Source organism: Gossypium arboreum, chromosome 13 (genome assembly GCF_025698485.1).
Source record: "Gossypium arboreum isolate Shixiya-1 chromosome 13, ASM2569848v2, whole genome shotgun sequence".
NCBI lineage: Eukaryota > Viridiplantae > Streptophyta > Magnoliopsida > Malvales > Malvaceae > Gossypium > Gossypium arboreum.
The window spans coordinates 79,582,568-79,596,992 of record NC_069082.1 but is presented as its reverse complement, the minus strand read 5'-3'; positions in this window follow the sequence as shown (position 1 = coordinate 79,596,992).

The following is a 14,425-nucleotide window of genomic DNA, read 5'->3' as shown; positions in this document are numbered from 1 at the left end:
TTATTCTATTTTTTTCCTGTTTCTTTCTTTCCTATTAATTTTTCATTGGAAGGAAACCAACTCTTTATATTCCCCTAATTCTTTTTATTAGTACAAAATTGAAAAATTTCCAGCAATCTCATATGATATTCAAAGATATTTTTATACTCATACTTTCTTCAATAAATACTAAATAGAGACAAACTCTCACTAATTTTCTCAAACTCATAGAGCTTCTTCCATTAAAAAATACCAAAAGAAAATTTATATTTAAAGTTTTGTATTATATATAAAATATTTAAATTCATACTTTGGCATCAAGTTATACATTTTTTCATTTCAGTATTTAATTTTTTGTCTCATTTTGATACTTAAATGATCCTCCATTATTCTGTTCAATTCATTTTTTTAATCACGTTAAAAAACTGGTTAACATGTTACACCAATCAAAATGTGTCACATAACACATCCTACCAAATAGAATGTGCCATGTAACATTAAGTTTATTAAAATTAAAATTAAAATTTTAAAATTAAATTCAAAAGTAAAAAAAATTTAAAAATTAAATATTTTTAAAAATACATTGATTTTGACCGGTTGTGACCCCATCGTTGATAGAAGTTGACCGTTGTTTTTTAATTTTTAATGTTTTCATAATTTTTTAAAAGATATTATTTTTTCAATTTTTCAAAAAATTAAAATTTTCTAAAATTTATATATTTTTTAATTTTCCAAATTTTAATTTAAGCTTTTTCACTTTTAGACATTATGCCTTTTGTTAAGTTAAACTCCGTAAAAATTTAGAAATTTTAAACAAATTAAAATTTAGTACAACTTTTCTTTGAAAATTTTCTTTTTTATTTTTTAAATTTAAATACTATTTTTAATTTTTATAAACTTTTCAATTTTTATATATTTTACGACTTTTTAAATTTATATATTTTATATTTTTAAAAATATTTTTTATGTTTTTAAAAATATTTGAATTATTTATATATTATATATATATTTTACATTTTTAATCATTATAATATAGATAATATTAAAACAAATAAAAAAGATTGACGTGGTGCATTCTAATAGCTCCACATGTTAATCTAAAATTTTTTTAACGTCATGGGCTAATTTGGGTAAAAAAAGATAGTTTGAGTATCAAAGTGAGATGAAAAAATGTTTAGTGATCTATCATAGTTTGATATGTCAAATTAGGCTCTCCATTACATTTGATGAGCTTATTCTCGAGCAATTTGAATGTATTTTCCATGTTTTTACTTAGTTTTAGTTCTTTGCTTTAATAAGTAAATTAGTGTGTTTTATGCTACTTTTGAGCCCCAAATTGGACAAATGCGCCATAGGGACCCTAATGGTTTATTGAGTATTGTAGGGAGTCAACGGTGGCTCAAACGTGAAAGAAAACATCACTTAAAAGGGGGTGTCATAGTATTGATGCATGAAAGTCATGATACCCCTGATAGTGCTGAAACGAAGAGGATTGAGGCCATCTACAATGGCATCATGATACCCAACCAACCAAGGCTCCCTAATTTTAAGATTGACATGGATATCATGATACCAGACCATGGGTATCACAATACCCCTGACGAGAGGAGACCAAAATGACTCCAAGGGTAGTCTTTCTCTAACTCCAACACGCGGAGGGGCATTTTGGTCACAAAAATTGTGCTGTAATCAGATTAAAAACCACTTTTAGCTAAAAACTAAAAGGAGGCTACTTTTTAGTTTAGTTTTTATCATCTTTTTTGGGTAGTTGTAGTTGCCTTCTTTACTTTTTAGGGTTTTAGATATAACTTTAGGGTGTTAGCTCTTAGTTAGTTAGTTTTACTGTAGCTAGGTGTTATTTATCTTTAAGTACTTTAACTTTACATTGTATTTTCATTTTCATCCAATGCTTTTAATATAACTTAGTTCCATTTTTAGTTTCTTAGATAAAAATATTATCCTTTTTTTTTCTTCATCTCTATTTTCTTCAAGTATTTGTCAAGAAATTTTCAATGTTTACTTAAAAACCTTTATTGTTCTTCCTTTTGATGCATGTTTGTTGGTATGTTGGGTATTGCTTGTTTGATAATGAGTAGCTAGATCTTAGGTGGTTGGTTGATGGAAGTGTTGTCTAGTTAGTTCTTGGTACATAAACTAAATCGTAAAAACTGGACTAAATAGAATTGACTTCAAAACTTACGATGGACGACCCTAAAGGAAAATTTAGGTAAGTGAGATTGATAGGAGATCTTATCGAGCACCAATTCGATAGTCCCAGATTAGTTGGTGAGGTCGAGAGAAAACTAGGACTAATTTGTCTAAGTTGGTAAAGTGGAGACTGAGAGGTAAAATTGCACCAATTTAGGAGTCTAAGAGGTTTAGATCCTGAACTCAAAAGTTAATTAGCAACACAGAAGTCAACCAACTGCCGTTTGTTATTAATTTGTTAATTTTGTAAGTTTAACTATTTTACAACTTGGTCCTTTTTCGTTTACCTATTTTACAATTTGGTCCTCTTTCGTACTAAGTAGTTAATTAGCATAATTATCCTCTAAATTATGCTTCATTGTAATACAGAAATTAGTGAGTAGCTAGCTAAACTCATTTCTGGCGTGCTTGTTAAATAGAAACCACTAAATCACTGATTTTATTATGTTCAATCCTTGGAATACTCAGGTGTTCCATTGTAACACTAGAAATATTACAACTAATCTATCACACTTGTAGATACCGCATTATATTTGATTGTCTAGTATTGATTCTCCATCTTGGTGTTCGTACATCGGTGGCGGAAACGATCATTTAGGTACCAAAGTCAGAAAACATGTATAGTCCAAAGGTGAAACTGGGCATTAAGCCTATATAAAATAAGAAAGAAATGAAAGAAATAAAAAGGAAAGAAATGAGGCTTAGGTAGTGTTGGAAAGCCACCTTATAATCAGATTTGGATGTAATTGCTTGTAATTACATAAGGGTGGCATAAACTATTGTAATTGGTTAGTTCCACTGAATTGGGTGTAATTGAAGCACCCTAATTGCACTTTTTCAATTCTTAGGGGGAGGGTGAGAATTGGAGTAATTACACCCAAATTCAATTTTAAAAATTATTTTTATACAAGTTATAAAAATAATATTATAAGCATGAATACGTATTAATATTTGGGATGATTAAGACAAAAAATTCTTATATTATAAAAATAACTTGTGTATTTTATAATGTTATAATAAAAATATATATTATTTAAATATGTTAGCTCTAGTTTTTAAGTTTTTGATATAACAAAAGTATATTAAAAATTCCTTACCTAAATCTACAAAAAATATTTATAAGTCCTTAAAATTATTTTCAAAGTGTTGGACAAAATAAATTGTTAAAAAGCCTTGAATTAACTTATTTTTTAACGAGTTTTTAAAGTCTAAAGGACTTCATTGGTAGAACTCAAGATGAAAAGACCTTGGAAAAGCTATAGAATTCTATCGGTAGAACTGGTAGTTTTACCGATACAACTCAGACTTTTATCGGTAGAACGCACTCCAGTAGGCAAGGTAGTTTTGGCCTGAGACTTCTATCGATACCCTGGTCTGTTCTACCGATACCTTGTGGACTTTTACTAAAACAAGTCAAGTCAGTATCCAAAGTTTAGCATCTCTTGTACTTTTACCGATACCTTAAAGGCTTCTACCTAAATAAGTCAAGTCAGTAGCCAAAGTTCAGCATCCCCTACACTTCTACCGATAATTTGATGGGTTCTACCGATACCAAATGAAACCCTTAGAGTTCTACCAATACAAGAGAACTTATACCGATAGAATGAGCCCAATGGTCATATTTTGGAAAGACTTCTATCGATACAAGTTTCTTTCTATCGATACAACGAAGCTGCAAACTGCATTTAATGCTTGTTTTTATGGCTGCAACGACTCTATTTTGTTTTTAGCAGCTACAAATGTCCACAAGGTTCTTAGAGGACTTAAATACAAAGTCAAGGCTCCCCATTGAAGAAAATAAAGACAAGAAACAAGTACCTAACTTCCAAGAACTCAATTTTCCAATCTTTCTCAATTTTCTACTGAATATTTTTTGCACACACTTATGGGTTAAGTTTCCTATCATTCTTTCAATGTCGTAACTTTGTCTGAGAGTGCTTAATTGTTGATTATCTACCATTTATCTTCTTATCATTTTCATTTGTGAGATGTTACTTAAGGTTTTGGGTAGTGATACGAACTCGGTTCGATGATGATTCGAGTCGTATTAGTTGTCCAATCAAGAAATTGAGTAAGTTTGATTCGTTACAAGAAAAAGGCTGAAGATGGATAGAAGATAGGTTCAAAGAATATTTAGAAAAAAAAGGATAAGTTTAGCTAAGGCAAAGATAGGGATATTTTGAAGTTGATAGTTCGGATGGAATAGTTTAGGCTTAAGGTTGAAGAGTGAACCAATACTATAGGACAGTATTGACCTGAAACTTATAACAACACTTAAGGTGGATAGCAAGAGTTTGGAAGATGGATGGAGGAAACTCGGCTAAAGCAAAGGCTGAACCAAAAATATAAAAATTGTCGACCCAAGACTTACAAGCACTTAGATGGATAATGAAAAGTAAAATAAGCAAATAAACCTTGACCCACTATCTAACGAGATAGGAACCAAAGGTATAACGAACGCCACACTTTGCAGTGATAAGTTCGAAAAAAAAAGGAAGAATAAAACGCCACAAGCCTAGCTTGATAAGTCAGATCAGTCCCAAAAAGAACAAGGAGATTTGAACTCTCACAAGTTTCAAATATTTCATAAATTTGGCAAAAAAAAAGTCTCACCAAAACAATGTTTTCTGAAAAACTATTTATAGGCATTATTTTGACTTTTCAAATTCAACATTCATATAAGCTATTAACAAAATATTAAAATTTGGTTATAACTCTTAATGGGCAGCCAAAGAGTCATGTTTTTTCACTTGATTCGTGCATAGTTGAAAAGTCATGCCTCTTCACTTGATGAAGGCTTAATGGTCCATTAAATGTGCTGCTTGATGTCCCTTCATTTTCCCGTTAACCAAAGGCCTTAATGCTTGTGTATTCATCTCTTAATTGGCACCATAACTAGCTTTGAGTGCATGAAACCGATCAGACTTGAAGAGTCACTCTTGGTCCATTTGAAAAGTCACCATATGAGTTTTGAATGCTTCAATACCCACAAAAAACATTCCAAATATGCACCAACAATTAAGTGACCAAATGCACACTCTTTTATGCCAAAACTGGATAGCCAATTGAATGTGACAACATTTGCTTTTTCTTGGCAAACGAATAGCCCTTTTTGTAGCTATGTGACTAGCCTTTTGGACTTTCCTACAACAATCACACAATTAATTTATTTAAGAAAAATTAAACATACTATAACTTAAGCATTAAAAAAAATAACAGCCAAATTAAATAACATACTTATATAAAGAAACTCAAACATATTTAATAACTAAGATGCTTAAATGCTTGGTTTAATTAAGACGTAAACTAAATGAACAATGAATTACTTAATGCATGACTTTATCAAAAGATGCAAACTTTAATTAACATGGGAGTTACATAATGCATGACTTTATTAAATGCAGAACACATAATGCATGTCAAAATTAAAAGAAGTAGATCAATAATGCAAGAAATTAATTAAAGATGCACTTAATAAACAAGACATAATTAAAGACTCATATTATAATAACTAAAGTAACTAAAATAAATAAATCGAAGTCCTTATTCCAATAGCCAAATTAAAAAAAAAAATGGAATTAAAAGCTTCATTTTGCATTTGGGCGCCTCGAGTTTGGGCTAATCCCAATGTCGTCGAATTGTTTCAAAACATGATGTGGCTGGGATCGCATCATGCTCTCCCTCTTGAAAACAATTTGTCCTCAAATTGGGCCACTTGCTCGCAAAATTTTTTTTATTGTCACGAACACCTTTGTTCATGAACCTGACAAATTCGTTTTCAAAAACCTGAGAACCACAAATAGTTCAAAAGGAAACATGTTATTTTCATGCCCTCCCTCTTTAGGAGGAAACCATTGCAAATTGTCACCTACGCAATAATGGAATAAATTAGTGACACTTTGAATTTTGAATAGAAAATAACTTTTCAACAACCCATCCAAACTTGGAATGCTTAAACCGATACCAGAATCAAAAATAGAAGTTGATCTCATTTTCTCATAATCAATCAAAATGTTATTCAATGGAAACAAACTAGAACCACAAAGTACTATGAAGATATAATCTTGGAAATCAAAAGTGCATTGCTCAAACACCTTGAACAATAAATTAGAGAGATAAACTCTAGAATCAAGAACAGAGTTTTTCCTTACCATTTCAATCTGAATTGAACATTTGATTGACGGCAACATGGTAGGAACATGAATCAATAGAAAGTCATAACCATGCAAAACACGCTCAAATCCTTTAAACCATAATATGGAGTAACCTCCGAAATCAAAGATTTGATTTTGACTTCGTAAGACATCAGAATTCACATGTTTTGTTTTCAAACATAATGATAAAACATCAAACAAGCAAAGATTGTTCACACTTCTATTCACATAAAATTTATGATGCTCACCTTCGCTTAATGATAATTTAGGAAAACTTGCTCCCAGTTTAAACACATGGTTTTGATCACTTGTTCCAGCACGTAACAAAAATTTCGTTTTCACAGGTAAATCACACATGCCAAGCAAACAAGATTTAGATAGGCAAACTTTCAAACAATCAAATCTCTCAAATCTCATGCAAATATACTAAGATTTTGCACTAAGAGTTAAAAAATTCTCATTACCGTCACGATCAAACAGATTGAGTGTTTCAGATGAAAACTCTTTATCAAACATGATCAAATTTTGTGGACGTCAAGTTAATCTCACTTCACCAATAGACTTGCCAACACAGTACAAATCATGAGAAAAATTCTTCATGCCACTAGTTGGAGCAAAATCATTAACAATAAGAAAATGACAGTTAATCAAATCAAGGTGAGGAGTTCTTTCAAAAACTAAGTCTTCAGCAATTTTCTCAACAACATTCAAATGTGATTGCCGTGATTCAATGGCTAAAAACTCTTTACCTTGCTTACCTTTAGGCGCTTGTGGTTTGATTTCATTTTCAACCTTACCTTTCTCGATCAAATGAAGTCATTTCTCATCAGGAAGGTAATGAAGTTGAAGCTTGTCAATAAATTCTTTAGACACATAAAAATAAAATACGAGAACAACTTGCATATAGGTTAGTAAAAACATTCCTCACTTTCTCTTGACCATGATCATTTTTTTCAATCGTTTCTTTTGAAGAATCATTCTCACTTTTTGTTTCATTTTCATCTTCAACAATGTCTCTCGTTTCTTACACTCTTCCTTTTCTTTCTCCAATCTCTTTCTCCTTTTCAATTTTCTTTTCGTTCTCACATTCTTTTTCAATGTCAATCTCGTTTTGCTTTCTCTCACTCTCACTCTCTTTTTCTTTTTCAATTTCTTTTTCTTTCATTTCTTTTTTTCTTTTCTCAATTTCATTCCATATTCTCTCATTTTCTTTTATTAGTATTTCTTGTCCCTCCTTTCTGTTTATTTCTTTTTCTCTCAACCTTTCATTACAAGATGGAGATAATACAAAAGAATCAGAACGATAGACTTTTCGTTGGAAAGAAGTGGAAGAATATTCATATAAGTTATGATCATTTCTTCGTGAATAAGCCTCCATAGACGAGTACTTATATGAAACATGTTCACTTCTTCGTAAGGACTTCTCCGTTGATGAATACTTTGAGGCACTTGAAGAAAAATTTCTACCTTCTCGTTGGTAGCCTTGAAAAGTTTCAAACTCGTGGTTTGCTTCATACTGACTTGACTTCCTTGATGAATGAGAATCTCAATATGAGTCTCTTCCCACATAGTCTTTGGATAGTTGTCTCCGTAACGATCTTATTTCCATCCTTTGATTTGGAGAAATTTGTTCCCCGTTGGGGTCTTGCTTGCTGACCCCACTCTTCGACACGAACCAATCGTTCTTGTAGGGGTTTTAGTTTTCTATCAAACAACTGGTCCATCTCTTTCATGAAATCTTGAAGTTCAAATTCTAAAAACTCTTATCGAAACATGAATTTTTAATGGAAAAGAAAAGAGTTTAAAGATAAAAATGGTACCTTACCAATTCAAACCTCACGTTTCACTCGCAAAGAAAACAAAGATGAGACTCCACTCATGTTTGCACTAAAGATTGGCTTTTCGACACTTTAATGATCTCACAACTCACTCTTCCCTTTTTCTGCTCACGTTCGCCTCTCTAAGTTCTTAATGGAATTGTAATGCCCCCGTACCCGAGACCATCGCTGGAGTCGAGCACGAGATGTTAACGGACTTAATTCATTAATTAAACAGCTCAAACAATTTATTTTAGAATTTCCAGACAAGCTGGCTAACTGCATCACAGTTGCTTAAAAATTCATATATCGAGTTCTGAAACTCAAAATTAAGATCTGTAAATTTTTCCTGAAAATAGACTCATATATCTATCTACTAATTTTTTTCTAGAATTTTTGGTTAGGCCAATTAGTACAGTTTATTAGTTAAAGTCTCCCCTGTTTTAGGGTTTGGCTACTCTGGCCCCTGTGTATTACGGATTAGATATATCCCTGTCCAGAGTCTCAATGACTATGCTGTTTGTTTCTCACAAAACTAGACTCAATAAGGATTTCGTACATGTAAGGTACAACTCCTAATTGTTTTTGTACAATTTATGGTGAATTTTTAAATTTAGAACAGGGGATTCAGAAATTACTCTGACCCAATTTCACCAAAACGTAAATATTTCATAAAATAAAACTCTTTTACCTATTTTGTTTCTTCTACTTGAAAATAGATTCATTAAGATTCAATTTCATTTTATTCATCATCTAATTCTATCTCTACTATTTTTAGTGATTTTTCAAACTCATGTCACTGCTGCTGTGTGATTCTGTTTTATAGCCAATTTCACCATTTTATGGATTTCCATAGATTAGTTAACACATAAAGCATACGTGTTGTCAAATATAATCTCGATTAGCCACTCCAATAGCTAATCATTCTCAAACATTTCCATGCCATCCATGAGCTATATCATAAGATTATATACACAAAAGGATTATAATGCTATACATGCCATATTCCCAAAATATGCAAGCCACCATACCGAGATGGTCTGTTGATAGTGTGAGCGTGCCTCCGACCATCCTGATCTCCAAACCGGCTTGTCAAAACTGTCCAAAGTGCCCATTCCACAACACTTACCAATACATCACTTGCATCTTGAGTATTCTTCCATTTCACTAGAATTTTACCCGTTGAACACATCGGAATATAACTTGGATACATGGAAATTTTGCACATAAGTGCCACATATGTAGCCAAGCTACCATGTAACCCGCCCATAAGCGAACTCGGACTCAACTCAACGAGCTCGGATGCCTAGTTACATCTCACGAACTCGGACTCAACTCAATGAGTTCGGACATTCGCATCCATAAGTGAACTCGGACTCAACTCAACGAGTTCGGATGCCTAGTTACATCTCACGAACTTGGACTCAACTCAACAAGTTCAGACATTCGCATCCATAAGTGAACTCGGACTCAACTCAACGAGTTCGGACGTTCGCATCCATAAGTGAACTCGGACTCAACTCAACGAGTTCGGATGCCCAAATATCCGAATCTATTCCTAAGGTTCAACGGGACTTTCCTCATTCATATTCCTTTACCATTCTCCTTGGAATACCAATGACGATACTTCGGTAGTCTTTCACATTTTTCACATAATTCATAAAATTTTTGCATGTTGTCTAACAATGACCACAAAGCATAGAATTGCATGATAACAATCATAATATCTTATAAATAGCATTAAATCATTTAAAATAACAGTTATATTACAATATTTACATATGAACTTACCTTGTATGCGAAAATGGTCATTTTTACCATTTTGTCCATAACTTGATATTTTGTCGATTTTAGCCCGAATTTCGATTTTCCTTGCTCTATCATTTCAAATATAGCCTAATTAGGACTCATATTATTCAAATCAACCCAAAATCATATTTTAAAAAAATTACAATTTTGCCCCTAAACTTTCACATATTTACACTTTTGCCCCAAATCTCGTAAATTAAACTTCATCCTATTTTCTTATGTTTTATGATATGCTGGTCATTTTTCCCTTCTACAGCAACATCCAATTCTCACTCTAACATGTACTTATGAACATTAGGTATTTTTACCGATTATGTCATTTTAGTCGTTTTTACGTAAAATTACTTAGCAAAAGTTGTTTAACACAATCTCAAGCTTCATATTCTACCATAAAACATCAAAATTCATGCATATCATTCATGAGTAAATTTTTATATATAAACCCTAGCTCAAAATATTGGTAGAAACAGGTAAACCGAGCTACGAGGATTTCAAAAATGTAAAGAACATTAAAAACGGGCATAGAAATCACTTACAATCAAGGCTTAAAAGTGTTGAAACCCTAGATATGGTGAAGAGAAAAATTTGGCAGCAACTTATGGAGAAGATGATCATTTTTGTGTTATTTTTCCCATTTTATTTCATTTAATATCAAAATGACCAAAATGCCCTTCCTTATTAAACTTTCAAAAATTCCATCCATGTCCAATTTTTGTCCATAAACTTAGAAATTGGTCAAATTGCTATTTAAGACCTCCTAATTAATATTTCAAAGCAATTTCATACTAGAAACTTCTAGAATGCAAGTTTTGTAACCTATTCAATTTAGTCCCTAACTTCAAATTAAGCACTTTATGCATAGAATTTCTTCACGAAATTTTCACACAATCATGAAATCATATCATAGACCTCAAAATAATCATAAAATAATTATTTCTATCTCAAATTTATGGTCCCGAAACCACTATTCCGATTAGGCCCTAATTCGGGATATCACAGGAATACTTAGACAAATCAGCAATCGTTGTGGAATGGGCTCGCAATTTTGATGTTCGATTTTGTCTAGGAAATGATGTTAGGACAAAAGGGTAGGCTTGTAACACCCCTTACCCGAGTCCAAAGCCGGGACTGGGCACGAGGCATTACCATACTTAATCATACACATACAATCGTTTTCGAGTCACCAAGACTTGATCAAATTTAAAGCTCTTTCGAACTTTATTTAAACTCCTAACAATGTGGGCCTACGAGGCCTCAAACTTTCATTGGAATCCATTTGGAACCAACTCGGGTCCTTAAATCGACTAAATAAAAATAACTCTTGAAACAGGGCACACGCCTTTGTGGTCATTATAACATGACTGTGCTAATGGCTTGTGTGACACACATGGCCTAAGCATCTAGGGACACACCTGTGTCCCATGCCCGTGTGAATTAAATTCTAAATTCGAACCTACAGGGGTTTTCACAGGCCTGACACACGCCCGTGTCTATGGATCGTGTCCCTCACAAGGCCATGACATGCCCGTGTCTTAGCCCATGTCTAAAAACCTTGATATTCTGTTTCTGACGTCAGCACCTAATTTAGGGCACATGGCCAAGGGACACGCCTGTAGACAGAGGCCGTGCCCTTTACACGGCTGAGACACACGGCCGTGTCTCTGCTCATGTGTTTACTACCATGCATCCTAACTTGCAAATTTTACGTGCAGGGGACACATGGCCGAACAACACGCCCATGGGGATGACTATGTGTCATACACGACCTAGACACAAGCCCGTGTGTCTACCTGTGTGGACAATATAAGGCTATCTACCAAGCCTTTGCCACCCTAAAAAAATCTAACATCAACCGACACATCAAAGATTAACTTAATATGATTTCTCAACCAAACAACCATAGTTAAGACCCATATACATTACATATATTCAACCATGCCAACAATTTCACATTCACGAAAGGCTAGCTTGTATTCACATAATAACTTTCAATATTAGCCATTTTCTATGGCCTTATACAAAATGAATCAAATGCTAAAGTAAGCCAAGTTAACAATAACACAAAACTCAAAAGTCAGAGTCTTATACACGCCATAATCAAAATAAAAGATCTAACTATACCAAGTGCTTTGATGGATAGTGTGATCGATGCCTCCGACGTCCGTTAATTCACAAGCTAATTAGGTGGCACTAAAAGAAAATGGAAAGAAATGGGGTAAGCATAAAGCTTAGTAAGTTGCATGAAAATAAACAAAAACTACTTATCATAAAGCAATATGCTCATAATCTTTCATAGTTTATTCATGAGTACCATAAATAAATGTAAGTACAACTTACTTATCACCATCCAATACAACTCATATTACATACATTGAGCCCATATCTCATACATTTCAATTAGGTACCTGTACCACTCATCACATGATCATAACTTTTCTCATTTCGATATAAATCATAAACCTTTTGTTGAACCATTTGGAATACTACCGGATACTTAATAGCCTTAACATGGGTTAAGATGTTGACGCCATGTCCAAACATAGTCTTACACTGGCTTTCATATAGTGAGGCCGATGCCATGTCCCAAACAGGTTTTACACTGGCTCTTATCTATTGGTGTCGATGCCATGTCCCAGACAGATCTTACACTGACACACCACAAGCTGACGCCATGTCTCAGACAAGTCTTACACTAGCTTGTATATCGCGAGGCCAATGCATGTCCCAGACATGTCTTACACTAGCTCTCGTCTCAATGCTAATGCATGTCCCAAACATATCTTACACTGGCTTAAATATCTCGAGGCCGATGCATGTCCCAAACATGTCTTACACTGGCTCTCATGCTATGGCTGACGTATGTCCCAGACATGTTTTATATTAGCACATATATCACCCATTATCACGGTACAAACATCCAAGTCTATTCCAAATGTTCAACGAAAGTCTTTACTATGTAAATTTCTCAACATGTATTCTCATATTCAAAACCAAAACAATTTAGGACATATCAATTTAATTACACATCATAAAGATATAGTTGTATTATTAATATACAACTTACCTCGGTATTCAGAATATGGCGACTATTTCGGCTTAGTCCACTAGCTTTACTTTTCCTCGATCTAGGCCCGGATTTTGTAATTCTTAACCTACAATGATGAAAATTCACACATTGAATCATTTTATCAATCTAGGTACTCAACAATTCATAATTGGGGGGCTTTCACAAAATGACCATTTTACCCCTATACCCGAAATTTTTTTTTATCGAATTTCCTTGTTATCCAAGCCTAATTGACCATTTATTACTCTTAAGACAACCCTAAATTCCTAATATTTCACAACATTATTATCTATTTTACAAACTTTACAAAATGGTCCTATTAGGGTTTTCATGAGAAGTACCTTCATAAAAGTTGTTTATTTCACAATCATAATTCATTTTCTTCCATTAAATCTTAGAAAACAATATGAACACTCTCATGGTAAAACCTTATACTTTCAACCATTTTACAAAATAGTCCCCTCATTTGAAAACTCATGCAACAAAGGTTCAAAAAATACAAAAATCATCAAGAAAAACCATCAAAATCACTTACTTGAAAGGGTTACAAGTTGTTAAAATTTTCAAGCTTTCAAACCCCAACAATGGCTGAATTTTTGGTGGAGAAGAAATGGTGAAAAGGGATGATATCATCATTCTTTTATTTTATTTCTATTTTAGTCAAATAAGCTACCAAAACCCACCTAATTTGACTTTTTTACCATTCTTGTCCCCATGGCATGCCAAGCACTCTTTTTAGGGTCTATTTGCCCTAGACCCCCAATTTTGGTTCTCTAGCTATTTGACATCCTTAGCTATCAAAATAGGACTTTTGCACTTTATGCGATTTAGTCCTTTTTCACGATTAAGCTCTCAAACGCTAAAATTAATTCACCAAATTTTTCATGCACCTTTATAACTATGTCATCACACATAAAACAATATTAAAATAATTTCTATGGCTTCGTAATAGTGGTTCCGTAACCACTGTTTCGACTAGTCCCAAAATCGGTCTGTTACAAGGCTAGAAAACAAAGATGGAAAGGTTTAAGTGTGGCCGAATGATAGGTAATGAATGGATTGAGTCAGGCAGCAAATACAGTTCCAAGCTAGCTTCTTTTTTTTTTTTTAATCTCCAACGAATTTGTATTCCCAAAAACTAATATTTCACACTTTCAACTTCAATAGATACTGAGTTTTTTTTGAATTTTTTTTAAATTACAATACCATAATGCTAAAAACGTTGATACTTACTTCAATTTCACTAGCTCTAATAAAAAATGATACGAACTCGGTTCGGTGATGATTCGAGTTGTATTAGTTGCCCAATCGAGAAATTGAGTAAGTTTGATTCGTTACAAGAAAAAGGCTGAAGATGGATAGAAGATAGGTTCAAAGAATGTTTAGAAAAA